The sequence below is a fragment of the Garra rufa genome, chromosome 5 (genome assembly GCF_049309525.1).
Source record: "Garra rufa chromosome 5, GarRuf1.0, whole genome shotgun sequence".
Taxonomy (NCBI): Eukaryota; Metazoa; Chordata; class Actinopteri; order Cypriniformes; family Cyprinidae; genus Garra; species Garra rufa.
In genome coordinates, this window is record NC_133365.1 from 9,725,002 (window position 1) to 9,739,981 (window position 14,980).

A 14,980-nucleotide genomic window follows, 5' to 3' on the forward strand; every position below is an offset into this window, starting at 1 on the left:
GTGCACAGCAATAATGACAAGTCATAGCAATATAGCACAGACGCCAAAGCTGCTGTGGATGTGCTCACTTGAATCTCTACGTACCTGGACCAGATTCGCTGAAAATTACAAATAAATAATTTTACATACTTATTTCCAACATTTTACGATGTAAACCTTGTTACAATTTAAGTGACAAGGGGATATATCATTTTATAACTAATATATATAATTTATGACTGAATGGCCCTGTATCCATCTCTTGGGGATGTGCTTATTGGTACACATTGAGAACACCTCAGCAACGTATCAGGAAGTAACATTGTGATGGTGAGCTTCAAAAATCAAGTTGTTGTAATAAAATGTTGTACCTTTTGGTCCTTCCACGTCACGCACAAGCTTGTATCTCTCCCAAACACGCAGCAGGGTCGTGCTGGTCATCAAGGTGAGGCGGTGAGGAACTAGGCTGTATGCTCAAGCGGGGGGAGGTACCAAAACAGTTCATATTGTTTTAGAGTATATTTACTCAGCTGTAGTGGACTCATTATTGAGGCCTATTTTCCCCTCTCTCTGCCTCCATTTTCTCTTTCGTCCGCTGCTTGGGTTCGACATTGGGAACAATAGGTGTGCAATTATCAGGAGCAGGGCCCGGAGCCGAGCGTTTGATGTGGCTCTGGAGTGGCTGTGGCGCGGTGAGGGAGACGGCTTCCACTCCGCTGTTTTTTTGAAGCGTTATTAGCTCCCAGAGCACAAAAGCCAGGCCATAAATAAGCGACTGGCAGCCACAATATGCTAGAAATAATGTTTATCCTGCCTGCAGAGGCTGCGGCCCTCATTAGTTCACTGAGAGCCGCCATCAGAAAGCCACTTTGTCCCTTCGTCCGTCTCGTCCTCATCTTCATCTGCTCACGTCAGGTACATGTGGGAGTCGCTGTGGTTATTGTTGTTGTCGGGTCCCGCTGCTGGTTAATAACACGACACTACTCTTAATAAATTCATTAAAGGGACAGGTCACCCTAAAATCAACATTTGGTCATCAAATAATTTTGGTCATCTAATAAAACAACCCCTGCCTCATTATTTATTCAGACTGGCAGAAGTTATATCATTGTGTACACAAAATTATTTGAACATGCTAAATATTTATTATTTAGATGATACCTAGCTAAACACTAGGGACAGCAGTGTAGCACTGTAGTACTTTGAAACATTTGCTGTTGATACATAATACACTGCCTTACGCATACTATATATTTCATTCACATCAATCACTTTTGGAATAGCTTTAGCATGTTAATGGATATGACAACATTAATGCATTTGGTATTTTTGCACTAGATCTGCTATACACACTGCTGCAGAGCTTATGCATACACTTGACACACTGCTGAAATGCTGTCACTGTGTGAATAGACATACTTCAATCTTGTAGCAGATCTAGACAGGTGGAGCTGGTGGAGGTGGAGGGTTGCAGCTTTTAAATAGATAGATACATAGCCTTATAGATAGGTAGATAGCCTACCTTTTCTAGTAGCAATTCACAAGCTTTCTGAACATTATTACTACTTGCTGGCGTTCACATCAATCTACAAGTCATTCATTTGTTTTCATTCAAGTCAATGTAAAAGCAATTAGGTTATGTCTTGCATCTTTTTACGTTAGTAAACACTGAAAATAATTAGGTTGCAAAACAATATCCACTTGCATGTTTAACTTTTTGTCTGGTTGTTACAGTCAGAAAATACATTAATACAGTCACACTATTATATGTTATACCCTATGAGATTGCCATGGATCACTAGATTTTATACAGGTGTTACTACACTCTTAAAAAAAAGCTTTCAAAAGAATGTTTTTGGAGTGATGCCATAGAAGAACCCTTTTCAGTTCCCTAAAGAACCTTTTCAGTGAAGAGTTCTTAAAAGAATCATTTTTAAAAAAGCATTTTAACTTTTTCGACTATAAAGATCCTTTTCTGCATTTGAAAGGTTCCATGAATGTTCAAGGTTCATCATGGAACCATCGATGCCAATAAAGAACCTTTATTTTTAAAAGTGGATAACGATTTTGTAAAATAGTGATCGGCAACCAGATATTGATAACGTACATGTTGCTCGCTTTTGCCTTGGTGTGACTTCTCACATTTTGCAGACAATGCAACGGTAGAGTACAGTAACTTCAAAATACGGGTAAAACCTAGTTGAGCTTAAGATATTTTTATGCAGATAACATCTAATGGCTAGATTTCCAGTGGCCTACCTATAATTAATTTGACTGGATGAATAGAACTCTTTAAAGTAATTTTTCTCAGTTTCACGCTTTAGCAAGTTAAGGTCTTTTGCCTTTGTAGGGCAGCTCTGCAAAGTTTAGCTCCAACTTGCCTCAACACACCAGCCTGGACGTTTCTAGTATGCCTAGTAATGCTGCGTTCCAGGTTTTTGAGCTGGTAAATCACGACTTCAAATCACGACTCACGACTTTGTGGCGTTCCAGGCAAGTCACCCCAAACTGCCTGAGTGCATTTATTATTGTTACATTATTATTAATTTGTTTGCAACGTTATATTGTCCTAAAGTCTATTTTTTCACTGTGTACCACTTGCATAAACGCCGCACCCGTAGGTGCTGACATAGTGAACTCGTAACTGGGAGTACATCAATCTAGTACGAGTTCACGAGTGGGAAGTCACGGGTTTGACTGCCGTTCGGGTGCACTTTCACGAGTAGAAGGTTGGAAAAACACGAGTAACGGGTTGCCTGGAATGCGGCATAAGACTTTGAGCTGGTTCAGGTGTGTTTAATTAGGGTTGGAGCTAAACTCTACAGAACAGTGGCCCTCGAGGAGCAGGATTCGACAATTGTTTCCTAAGAAGACTGAAAATCATAGGTTTGGAACATAAATGGTGACAAAACATTTCATTTCATGCAAAATGCCACCACATCACAGCAGATATGAAACAGCTAAATCTGATGTCTTTTTTCACACTGTCTGGACAAGTAATCATTGTTTTCTGACATGTTGATTAGTTATGGAAGGAGGACAGTCATCATCCTCTGTGAAACCTGTCCATTGATCACTGATCTCCTTGAGTGCTTCATGCATCAGCCTGAATCATCTCCTGTTCTTTCTTCGGCGAGGCACCGTTGAAGAAACACTCATACTTTTAGTCGATGCTACTTTCTACTTTAGAATTTTTTATGTTCAGCTTTAATCCTCCTCCTCCTTCTCCCAAGGTTTCAGGTGAAAGTGGTGACAGAACAGTAGTGTACTGTCTCCCTGTTTGCTGCACACTGTCTTTTGTAAATCTATTATCCAACAATAAATGTTTCAAACAGAAGTACATTATTATCACATGACCTCACTGCATTGCATGTTTAATTTAGTGAGTGGCGTCCAGTTAATAAATGTTGCTGGTAGCGAGCTGTTCATTCTCATTAGTCAAACAACAGGTATTTCCTCACTATGATCAGCCACAGATGTCACAGATTTGTTCTGAAATCAAATGTGAATTTTTTTTTAGAAATACTGTACACAGTAGCAGTGCTGAGTTTGTAAAATCAGCAATCAAAGTAATAAACGACTTCCTACCACTGTGTTGCATTTAGTTCAGTTCACTTTCACATAAACAGCATGTTTCCTTGCATATTTTCCTGTCAGCAGTGCTTTAGCAGCAGGCCCATAGTCCGAGTGCTGCTGCAGTTCTGCAGTCTGTGGTTCAGGCGATTCTCGATGGCTCTAATCAGCGTCTGCTAACGGCGGCTCAAAAACAGCAACTGTTTGAAGAACAGCTGCATTTGGCAGCTGCTGAGCAAGCCGATCTCAATGCTGAAACACTATCAGTTATAGAAGAGTTTCCAGTTAAAAGAACTGCAGATTATTTCAGGGAACGTGGCTCTCTGGGTTCGAGATGCTTCTGTTGTTTTTTGTGACGTCTGAAGCGCAATGCTTCTGGGTAAAAAACTCTCAAACAAATTATTTCAGTGTGGCGGTCGAAGGTTATAGAAGAACTGCTGTGAACATAATGAAGCTCTATGAAGTCTGTCTAAAGAAGACAACATGAATTCCAGTTTGTCCTGTTTACTCATATTAAATTTGGAAGTTGTTACTGTAAAAAATAATCATAATAATAAATTAAATAAAAAACAGCTTTGTTTGAAAAAAAATCATAGTTTGACCTACAAATTCTACAGAATAATCTGTTTCTCTGAGATAATGTTAAATGGTATGAATGCTGTTGGATGTAAATAATGACACTTTACAATAATGTATTCAATTAATGCATTAAAGCACAAGGTTTTTATAGCATTAAGGATCAATTTTCTTTTTTAATGCACTATTGATCATTTTTAATTCATGATTGTTCATTATACATTAACTTTATACAAACGTGAAAATGTATTAGTGTTTATAGAAATTTAAAATGTAAAAAAAAATACCTTTCATTCTTAATTCACCCTAGTATTTGCTTTAACTGATGTTAACTAACCTTTAAATTCATCTGGTTAAACATGACAGATTCAGTTACAGTTCTGTCATTTATTTTAAAGCTGCAGACACTCTTTTTCTTTCAAAGATGATCAAATAAATGAATCCATATTAAAGAAAGGCGTTCCATACTGTTTTATTTTCAGTATCAAAGCCTTTTAACATCTTAAGAACAGACCAAAAACAGACCGGCTTCTCTGTCTGAAGGGTTGATAGAGGACTGGAGCAGATTGCTGAAGCTAGCAGCCAATTTGTGTCTAAATGTAGTTTTGACAGACTTAAATCTGTTTGTGTTAGTAAAAGTACAGCCGTACTGAGAGCCTTGACGCGTCAGCCGCTATGTCTGGATCTTAATAACAAGTGTGCTGCATGACTGAAGTTGATTATTTTGAACTAGGTTGAACTGATTTTTGTTTGTGTGTGTAGTTCGTCATTATTGGAGAAACGCTCTGCAATGCTAGCTGGCAGCTTTATTGTGCAAGAAACCACATTAGCTAGCTAGTGCACGCTGCTCACAAGTCTTTAAGGGTTTGTGATGATGGAGTAAAATGATGATATATTTCCCTGATGGTTGAAAAACACTTTTGAATCAGTGCGTGGTCCAGTCGCGTATAGAAACACAACTTCAGTGGGGCGCACACTGATGGTCCATGTAGATGCCATTGTGAGTGTGTGTGTGTGTGTGTGTGTGTGTGTGTGTGTGTGTGTGTGTGTGTGTTTTAAGTGTGCATTCATGCTGTCGTGTCTGTCTGCCTGGGTGAATGGAGCATCTGTGATAGATGCTTTCACTGCTCTATTCTCCACTAATTGATTTCAATCTTCCCTCCTCAGAACATGCAGACACTCAGCGCCGCCATTCCCGCAGCTCAGCTCTCCGTCGGCTTCGTTCTTCTGCTGGAATAAAAAGCCGCTCTCGGGCCTTTAGTGGTGCCTGTGTGTTTGTTATAAATTTCCCACTAACTTCACGTGGCCTTTGATCTCTGAGAGAGAGACAGGCAGACAGAGGAAATGGTGGGTTTCTCAGACGCAGGAAATCATATAGATTATAAAACATAAAAGATTTTTTGAGTCCAGGTCTTGAAGTGTGTGATGATGTGAATGGTGGAGCTTCAGTTCATCAGTCACACTTTCACATCATACAGAAGTGATTTCTCACATCTTTTCCACATCCGCCTTTCCGTCGACTGGACACTTTATTTAGACACATTAATTGATTAATTACATGAATGCCATTGTTTACCATTTGCTTATTAGTGAACTAATTATGCTGAAAGCCGAAATTCTAATTCTTGAGTCCACTGACATAAGAAAAACAGCTCAACAGAGAGCCTGCTGGGATATGTTTACAGTGACATCTGCAAACTTCACTCACAGCTTGATTATGGCCAAAGGACAATTTGCTTAGGCTAATTAAAATGAATAAAGTAAACAATTAATACTGAAAAAAATAAAGTGATTTTTTAAGTGTTTTTATAAATTAACAGATCAAAGGCTCTGTTCTGTATCTGTGTGTATGAGTGTGTCTTTGTGTGTGGTTCAGGTATACCCTATGGGGACAAAATGCCATGACATGTCATGAAAATGACATTTTCTTGTGGTTTAGGTGTAGGGTTAGAGAAAGGGGATAGGAATACAGTTTGTGCAGTATAAAAACTATTACGCCTATGGAATGTCCACATAAAACATGGAAACCCACAATATGTGTGTGTTCGCGTTTAGCTACTGCTTTAGGAACAAATTTATCATTGCGCTAAATGACAAAAACCTCCATACGAGATACAGAAAAGTAAACCATGCTGTTTTTTATTCTAAATTGTAAAACGAATTCGGTTATGGTTTGTCTGTACTATTTATAATTAGCTGTATATAAAACTAAATCTATGGTACTGCATGTCCCTGTTTATAAACGCGTGTTTGACTCGTAAATGTTTGATACATGTTGTTTACACTCGCTTCATTCAGAGACTAATGATATTAAAGAGAAACAGCTCTGAAATTAAGTTCCAAATGCTATCGATAAATGTCTTTTCCTTAACGCTTGACTTTTCTCTACTTCATATTTTTATTTGTGCGTTTTCCTTTGTTTACTGTTTTAGTCTGTGAGGATTTTACGCCTGTTTAATAATCGACACGCCAAATTCGTTTATGTGATCATGCTGTGGCATTATATGAAGCAGTGAACTCATGAATATTACATTATCAGAGTGACTCTCATTCACGGACACTGCACCTATAATCGAACTACAGTAATTTTACTAACAATTATTTGTTATTTTATATGATTTTAGTAACTGAATTAACAACAAAAAGTCGGCTTTAATTTAAATCATTTAGCCTACACCTCTATACAAATGTATTATTTACACTTCATGCTATTATATGTAAAATATGTCAGTAAGATCATACAAAATATAATGTTTTATTTTTCTAAGCCTTATAAATAAAACAATTTTAAAATGCCTTATTCAACTATAATAATTATTATTATTGTTGTTATTATTGTTATTATTAAAATAATGGTATTTAGCGCCCTGCAGTGGTTGAATTGTAGTTTTGAATTCCTCGCTATTTTAAATTTAATATTTCTTGAATTTGACATTTATGATATGATCTCTTTCTCTCTCTCTTTCTTTCTCTGTCTTTGAGTGTGTGTGTGCCTATTTCACTATTTTGGAAACAAATATGTACTCATAAGTGAGCTAAATCTGTCCTACAAATGTGTTCCCGTTTGTAAAAAAAAAAAAATAATAAAATAAAGTAAAAAAAAAATGTTATTGTAAAATGCAAAGAGCTTTCTGTTAGGATTAGTGTGTAGGTTAGGGTTAGGTTATAGTGTTTATAACTAGCTGTATATATAAAATCAATAGAAGCGTATAGTCTCAATTCAGATAGCTAAGTAAACGTGTGTGAATGTGTGTGTGTGTGGAGAGAGAGTGTGCTGTGATCAGATACTTGATTTATGTAAATAGACACTTGCTGAAATGAAAGCTGGAGTTTGTTCTAATACCTTCATGAGAATTCGAATCATCTGTCAGTTCAGACCGTTTTAAGGAAACGCTTTCACTAGTTCAGAGGGATAACCTTGCTGGGATCGTTTGAAAATCTGTCTTTTTCAATGAACTGGCAAACTCTTCTGACCTGTGTTTTCACTTTAACCTCCTTTTTTGTCATAAATGTTAATTTGTTTTGATGTGTTGATAGTTTAATGTGAGTTTAAAAAAAAAGTCTGAGCAGATTTGTGACTGGAGGGAAATTATTACACATGGATAGAGACACATTTTACTAAATAAAGTATTGACTACAAAAAAAAAAAAAATCAAACAAAGTGGAATAAATGTTTCATCGGTTTTGTATAGCAGTGCTTTTTTCTATCTCACCATCAACGTGAGTTGTGATAAAGCCGAATCCGTGATCTGGGAATGAATGCAGACTCTATGTGTTTAAGGGATCGAGCAAATAGTCACAGACAATAAAACATCTGCAGTCAACTGTCTTTCTTTCTTTCTTTCTTTCTTTCTTTCTTTCTTTCTTTCTTTCTTTCTTTCTTTCTTTCTTTTACATTTCTGTGGTTTGGTTTTGGCTACATTGTGACCAAATGACACTTAAAGCTGAAATCAGCTACACTGTAAGGAGCAGTAAACACTCCCCATGAGAAAAACAGCTTAATAAATACAATAATGTCCTCATGGATATGTAAAACTGCCGGAAACGTTTAAAATACGAAGACAGAAGTAAGTTCAGTATTTAAAAAATGAATAAATAAATAAATAATATTTATAATATGTGTGTGTACCTACTTTATCATATTTTTCGGACAAACTACCCAGAAGTGAGCCAAATTCTTAAGGTTAGTGTGTGGGTTTAGAGTCAGATAGTATTTATAACGAGCTGTGTAGAAAACCAATAGAAGTGAAGGGAATGTCCATATTTAAATAGCAATCGTGAGTGCATAAGTGTGCGTGTGTTTGTTTAATTATTTCCTGTAGGAAAAATAATGAAACAAGAATAATTGTCTTTTTACAGTTTCTTTCAGAATCCTTATCATTTATATTGATGCACACACCAGTAAAATCCCATTTACTATCGGCTTATTCCATAAGATGACCACACGACCGTAGCCTAATTTTTGATTGATAAAAGTAAACAAATGTCTTGCTGTACGCATCCTAACCTTTCATAAGAACTTACAAAAGCTGAAAACTGTAATGCAAACTAAAATATAATTTATTAATGTTTAATGTAAATAATTAGGTTGGCCTGTGTCTGTTTAATTGTGTTTAAAATATTCTATAATATGTAGCCTATTCAACATTTACTTGAGCAGTGTGCCAATATTGTTCTCCTGGCTGATTTACGGTGTTTTCGGGCTTTTAGTCTCATCAGATCATCAGATTTAAAGGCTGCTCTGGGTTTCATTTGTTGAGCAACATCGCTCTCTAGTGGAGAAAAACTGTGTGTGAATCAGAAAAGATAGATCATTACACTGATCTCACGTGATAAGATTTAAGATAAAAAACAACAGCACTAGTAACTGAAGAAAAACTTTAAGAGAGAAAAACGTCCACATGATATGATACGTTCTGTCTCATTCATCCGCATTTATTTACATCTGTTTATGCGTCAGTTGAATAAGCCCAGACCTGTCTAGAGTCAATTAAAGGCGTCATAGCTGATTATTGAAGTGGATCAGTGAGCTTAACCCGTCTTTGAAGTGGTCTGAGCTCAGCATTCATCTTCTTTTTGGCGAGTTTCTTTTCATTTGTCAAATGCGGCATTTACAGGAAAAGAAACTCTGTTTTCACATTCTCTCAGGCTGTTAAATGACATTTGATTCCATTGCATATGACGATAAACACACTCTTCAACACAAACCAGATCCGATTCAGATTCACACCATAGAAACAATAAAACCAACCGGAATCGCTTCACTGTGTGCAGATTTGCATGTTTTCACAATCAGTCTTTTTATGTTATTTGCTGTGTTTTTGTATTTGTTAACAAGTGTTACAAGGGAAATAAACTCAATGCTGCAACATTAACATGATTAAACTTTATTCAATTTAATTAAAATTCAACACATGTAGTTCTGATATCCCTGCCAAAAAAAAAAAAAAAAAAAAAACAGCTAAAACCTGGGGGATGTGACCCTGGGCCACAAAACAGATTAGTATAGGACAATATTTGGCAGAGATACAACTATTTGAAAATCTGGACTCTGAGGGTGCAAAAAAGTATTGAGAAAATCGCCTTTAAAGTTGACCAAATGAAGTTCTTAGCAGCAATGCAAATTACTAATCAAAAATTAAGTTTTGATATAGCCACGGTAGGAAATTTACAAAACACACTGCAAAAAATGCTTTTCTTACTTAGACTTGTTTCCAGCCAAAATGTCAAAAAATTAAAACAAGTCAAAATTAAGTGAGTTTTTGCTTAGAACAAGCTAAATAATCTGCCAATGGGGTAAGAAAAATAATCTTATTTCAAACAGAAAACAAGATTATTTTTCTTGCACAATTGGCAGATTGTTTTGCTTGTTTCAAGCAAAAACACGCTTAATTTTGACTTGTTTTTACTGAAAACAAGAATATGTAATATATAATATATAATTTATGTAATTTTTACTTGCCTAGAAAATCCTTCTTGATTTAAGAATTTTTAGATATTTTGGAAACAAGACAAAAAAACTAAGTAAGAAACGCATTTTTTGCAGTGTATCTTCATGGGACATGATCTTTACTTAAAATCCTAATGATTTTTCAGCATAAAAGAAAAAATGATCATTTTGACCCATACAGTGTATGTTTGCCTATTGCTACAAATATACCCGTGCTACATAAGAGTGTTTTTGTGGTCCAGGGTCACATACAAAACCATGAAAGCTGTTCAGAACTCATCAAAACAACAGTGAGTCTCTCTGTGCACTCAGAACACACACACACACACACACACACACACACACACACACACACACACACACACACTGGTTTACATGTTTTATGGGGACATTCCATAGGCGTAATGGTTTTTATACTGTACAAACCGTATTTTCTATCGCCCTAACCCTACCCTACACCTAAACCTAGCCCTCACAGGAGATTGTGCACACTTTTACTTCCTCAAAAAAACTCATTGTGCATGATTTATAAGCCTGTTTCCTCATGGGGACCTAAGAAATGTCCCCACAAGGTCAAAATCTACTGGTATTCCTATCCTTGTGGGGACATTTGGTCCCCACAACGTGATGAATACCAGGTACACACACACACACACACACACACACACACACACACACACGAACACGCTCTGGTGTGTTTCTGTAGGTTCGGCTGCTTATAGTGTGTGTGTGTGTGTGTGTGTGTGTGTGTGTGTGTGTGTGTGTGTGTGTGTGTGTGTGTGTGTGTGTGTGTGTGTGTGTGTGTTTGCCCTCTCACCTAATAAACTACAACATCAACAAGAACATTGCTGACCTACCGCACAGTTTGACCTATCTGTGACTGCAGGCCTGTAACACACACACATACTATGACAGCTCAGAGCTGATGGTGGAGATGTCACAGCTCCTCAACACTATAGTTCATCATTGGGTTCATCTCACAAACAGTTTGAGTCATTTGAATGTTCTTAAACTAGTAGTTACATTTAAAACATGTGAACTAAAATGTTTCAATAAAACATTTCATGAACAATGTAGCCTATAAATAACATCCTTGTGCTTTTGTTTTGAGAACATTATAAAAGAATAGAGAACTTTGAATGGGCGTTTCATTAATGTAACTGGAAGAAAGGTTATTCATTGTCAGAACATTTTGAGAATGTTTGGCTGGTGTGTCTCTTTGTACATTCTCATTGTTATTGCATAACAAATTGCATAACCGTAGTACATTTTTGTTTATTTTCCCTAAATATGAAGATTATGTGCTCCTTTTTCTCACTACCAAAACAGTAATGACAATTATATGGGATAACACTCAAAAAAGTAACCTAGCTCAAAGATGCTAAACAGCAAAGCACAGCTCTGAACAGTGGTATACAGATAAAAACTAAATGTTATGGAAAAACTCCCAAAAAAGTGTGCTTTGTGATAAGACCTGCCTACTTACACCTTGTAGCTATGAGAGAGGGGGACACAGGAATATTTACTGATCATAAATTTATGGATTTAGTTAAAATCAGTCTCAATAGACTAAAACACACACTGTTTCGGACTTGAAAAATGTGGGACACATTTACATAAAGTTTCATAATTTACAAAGAATAAAAACTTCATATATAAATTCACTTGTTAGAATAAAAAAAAATATATATATATATATATATATATCATAATTTTCATGAATTGAAATTTAGGGGTTAGGGGTTCAGGACAGCCAACTTGAAACTGAAAGTACCCAATAAATGATGATTTTATATATATTAAGCTTACTGATATTTTAAATATTATTGTGGGTTTCAGTAGATAATAGAAGGATCTTAATAAATATCTAAGATTTAAATGGACTTAAATGCTTTTTAAATGCACTGCAAAAATGCTTTTCTTACTTGGATTTTTTGTCTTGTTTCCAGACAAATATCTAAAAAGGAATTTCTAGACGACTAATGGGTATTTACTTGTTTTCAGAAAAAAACAAGTCAAAATTAAGTGCGTTTTTGCTTGAAACAAGCAAAATAATCTGCCAGTGGGGTAAGAAAAATAATCTTGTTTTCTGTTTAAAATACATTTTTTTACTTACCCCATTGGCAGACTTAATTTTTACTTGTTTTTTCTGAAAACAAGAGACTAATTTTTACTTGTTTAGAAATTTGTCTTGATTTAAGAATTTTTTGATATTTTGGCTGGAAACAAGACAAAAAATAGAAATTAGAAAGTACGGTTTGTACAGTATAAAAACCATTACGCCTATGGAATGTCCCCATAAAACATGTAAACCCAACATGTGTGTGTGTGTGTGTGTGTGTGTGTGTGTGTGTGTGTGTGTGTGTGTGTGTGTGTGTGTGTGTGTGTGTGTGTGTGTGTGTGTGTGTTATTGTTCACCAGACAGAATCAGCTGGATAAATTTGACATGCTTTTGTTCCTTAGATTTTTGTCTTGTTTCCAACCAAAATATCTAAAAATTCTTAAATCAAGGAGGTTTTAAAAATTATTAAAATCAGAAAAACCAAGTCAACGGCTTGCTTTTTCTGAAAACAAGACAATAATTTTTAATTGTCTAGAAAATCCTTCTTGATTTAAGAATTTGTAGATATTATGGCTGAAAACAAGACAAAAAAAATCAAATTAAGAATAGCATTTTTTGCAGTGTGATGACTTCAGACCAGTCTGCTGTTTTATTAGACGGGCCTGTGCATATTTGACTTTAAGCGCATGTTATCGCGCACACACAAAGCGTATATTTCGTAGAGGCCATTTGGTGAAGAGGGTTTATGAGGTGAATGTGTGTCGTTTGTATGTGCGACACAATTAGCCCAGACTTTCTCTCATACATTACTGCCATTAGATGGCTGCCCAACTCTTAAAGTGACTCTTCAGCCTCTATTCAATGACCAGTGCATCCAAAGCCGGCCTCCTTATTTGGCCCTTAGTTCCCTTCATTATTTGTCTGTAGTAGCACCAAGGTCCCACGTTATTGAAATTCCAGGGTTGCTCTTAAGTGGGTTCCCTTTTCAGCGACCCTGATCTTCAAATGGGCACTCATGGGTCTCTTTGCTGTACGAATCATCTGTTCGTGTTCCTGAGCACCGCATCTGTCTATGCTTTCATCAAGACCTCATCTAAAGGTCGACAGATCTGCTGTTCTGCTAAAAAGTCGATGAGGTCAACCCACTAATCATCAGAACGAGGAATCGAGTCAAGCCTAAGGTTTCATCCGCAAGTGTTAAATGGGCTGTAAAACAAAGAAACAGTAAATGCCTAGCTATACTTGCTTTTCCACATTCTGCTCCGTCTAGTGCATTACAAAAGCAGATGGACATGTTTGCAGCATGCACACTACTTAGTGGACCTTTCTTTTCAAGAGTTACTGTAAGCTACTTCAATTTGGACATGAATGCATCCAGTCAAACGCACAGATTTTCGAAGTATACTCCATTTGAAAGCAGTCACAAAAAACTGCATGTATACAGTTCACATTTTTTATCCATGCTTTGTGTGGTTATTTAACTTCCGTTAAACTGTAATCAGCCAAAGATTTGCTCTGAAACACAATAATATGCATTTTTATTAATATTAATACAACAGACCATGAAGAACCCCAAAACTTGATTATCTCCACAGCAATATTGCAGATGTGTTAAATATCACTGTAATAACACTGTTATTACAGTAATATTTAACACAATATTGTTGTGAAGATAATCAAGTTTTGGGGGGTTCTTCAGAGTCTTTTGTAGTATTTATGTAACATATTAACTTATAGAAACATTGCAGTGAAATGTGGGAATCACTTTTAAAATAGTTTGTTTGCAATCATGTTTAGTCACTTAGCTTATATGCCTCAATGGCAGGCAACTATTTCAATTTGGTTGAAAAAATCCTCTTCCTAACATAAGGATCACACCCAACATATGTTGCGATTTTCTGTTTATATCTTTCTCTTGTAATAGTGTCTAAACCAGTACAGTACAGACTTTCATCTCTTCTTGTTCTGCTTTTTCAGTCACGCACGTAAAGCAAAACTTTTATTTAAATTCCGAACTGATTATAGCTTAGAAAGTGAGCAAATAGCGCTTCCATATAGTCACTAAAAAGCTGCCACTCACTTCAATTTCGACACTACAAATATCTTACCTTGTTTACATGTGTGTTTAAGCATTGAGTGCATTCTCACTCTCTCCCTGTATCTATTTATATATTTCTTTATTAATATCTTAACATATTATCTTAACCATTTGCACACACAAGCATTATCCGACACTCCTCCTGACCACAGATGGAGGTTTACAAGCCACTTTTTCCTGTGCTTTTCAGTCAATTTCTTGCCGTTGCCCCTTATGAACAGCTAATTTTTCATGCATGATAAAATCTCTTTGTGGTTTCTTGGTTTGACGGATTTGAGCATCCATAAGCAAGGCAAAACATAGGCATTTTAAGTTTTTTATAGTGATTCCTATGATGAAAAATCACTTCCTGCCCTCCAGCTGCATTTCACGCCACAGCAATGACGTCATGTGCGTTTCTTACAAGTTTCTGAAAGTTTTTTTCAATAATGGCTCTTCATAACGTCCTGAAGGACGGAACTCGTAGAATGGGAATTTCTCCCGAAAGAGCGTGCCCGCGCACACATAGGCCAGAGCGAGAGCAAGAGCGTGCCCATCAACGCGCTTCATTCGGCTGCACTGCTGCACCAAACTCAGTCGGGAAGAATGTCTCTAAAGAAGTGTGGAAGTGTAGGCAAAAATAACCTTGCTCAGCTTCCCGAAGAACCAGCGTCACGTGAACAGTGCATGATGCATGACTGCTTTTTCATGCTGTTGATGAATGTTTTATAAACAAGGAACAGTTCTAGAGGGATTTTGGCCA